This window comes from Arachis ipaensis, chromosome B06 (genome assembly GCF_000816755.2).
Source record: "Arachis ipaensis cultivar K30076 chromosome B06, Araip1.1, whole genome shotgun sequence".
Classification (NCBI taxonomy): domain Eukaryota; kingdom Viridiplantae; phylum Streptophyta; class Magnoliopsida; order Fabales; family Fabaceae; genus Arachis; species Arachis ipaensis.
The window spans coordinates 4,520,523-4,522,715 of NC_029790.2; positions in this window are offsets into that span (position 1 = coordinate 4,520,523).

The window sequence follows — 2,193 nt, forward strand, 5'->3', positions numbered from 1 at the left end:
ATGGCGGTTACGGTGGTGATGGCGGTGGCGGTGGTTGTACTTGTTGATTCTCTTGATTTTGCATAGGATCACCGTCCTGATTCTCTTGCGCTTCGAGATTTGACAGATGCAAGTGGTCACCATATGTACCTCGGTATCAATGCAAGTAGATATCTAGCTGATGCTGTGAGGGCACCATGTGTTCGACAAGAACATGACTATACCGATTCGTCTAATGCATAACCCAGAATGAGTGGGTTCCAGACCAATCTTGATTCTTCGGACCTGTCAGAATTTCACCATGTGATTCACCTAGATCCCGCTCTTGATGAGGAACGCCCTGAGTCAAGCCAAATTTCCTCCTCAGTCTATCAGATGTATGCCACTTAATACATTAAAAAGATATAAGCAGAACTGTAGCACTCCAAACAGCCGAATGCTGACGGATATCAGGAGGAATCACGTCAGGATCGATCCGACCAATTGCATAAGCCTCCCAAACAAACTACACACATTATGCAAGTAAAAGAGGATTATACACTGAATAATAATACGGCTAAACGAAAACAACTACTTATTTATTACAACAAACCTGTCCTTCTTGCAGACCATCCAGTTTTCTCCTAAAGTGAGCAAGGGTACGAAATCTGTAAGGCCGATTCTCACGCTCCCAGTTACGCCACCTAACATCAGACAATTCGTTAATTAACATTGATCAATACAATTTAAAATACACTATTTCAAAGCAAGTAGTAATTAAATTTATCTATTTGCAATCGGAAAGATTCGAGGATTGCCAGGAATAGGCGCAATGAATGGTAGACGGATCCAAGCCCAGGTAAGCAAAAGTGTCAGTGGACCATCAATCTCCTTACAGTCGACACGAGTTGCCCTACACAACGCTCTATACAGGTGTGCCAGGCATGCCGATCTCCAACTGAACTGTATGATCCCGACAAAGTTACGGAGTAACGGCAAAAACTTCTAGTGCACCCCTGCCCCAAACTTATCTCCAAACACGACGGTCCCAAACAATAGCATTATGTGGCACTTCACGTACCTCTGAATCTGAATATCATCAACCAACACTAAACGATCTTTCAATCCTTGAAACCACGTCAACTTTATGAAACTTCCCCTACAATCTGCCTTCCTAGGTGTAACACCAAACTGATCCAAGCATTCACCCTCTAATACCTCATAACTACTGAGTGTCGATTCTGTAACTGGCAGACCATTCGTCGGAAAACAAAGAATTAACGCCACGTCCTCCAACGTCACGGCACACTCACCAACCGGAAAATGGAATGTGTGGGTCTCAGGGAGCCATCTCTTGATCAGAGCATTAATCAATGCCGACTGACATTGGACAACTCCAATCTGTAAAACATGATAAAAGCCGGTGTCCCGTTAATACCCTTCTACTATTGGATTGTACCGATCCGACGACATGTAATAGTCACATTGCAACATTCTAGAACCCTAAACACAAACATAATATTAATTAATTAACAAATTAAATTTAACAGAATAAAATTTTCATTATCAATTAACCAGCAAAACATATCCACAGTCAATAAAAATAATAATAATAACAATACTTTATATAAATAACTATTATATTATATACTAATACTCAAGTAACTATTCTATTCTATTCTAACAACATACATACAATAATAAATCAATCATTAATCCTTTATTAAATATTTATATTATACTTATAACAAAAATAATTAATTTAGTAATTTTTAATTCATAATATTTATTTTACTATCGTACGAAAGCTTAATAATAAACATTATTACTACAAAAAAAATTATTTATTACTAACAATTAATACTAATTAATTTATTTATTATCACACGTAGAACAATCTTAATATTAGTACTGTATTCTTAATAATAATTAAACCATCAGACGCGTAGTAGTAATAACAATTTTTATTATTATTACAATAATTTATTAATAACAATTAATATTAATTATTTTATTTATCATATCTCTATTTTTAATAACAGTATTATTATTATTATTACAATTGTTCTATTAAAAAGAATAATTAATTTATTATCATAATGTACCATAATCTTTCCTTCTAAATAATGTTATTACACTAATTCCTAATCTCTGCATTATAATCTAATATTACTAATTCCTAAAATTATTTTAATCAGATTAAAATATTTAAAAATTATTTTTACACTAATTTCT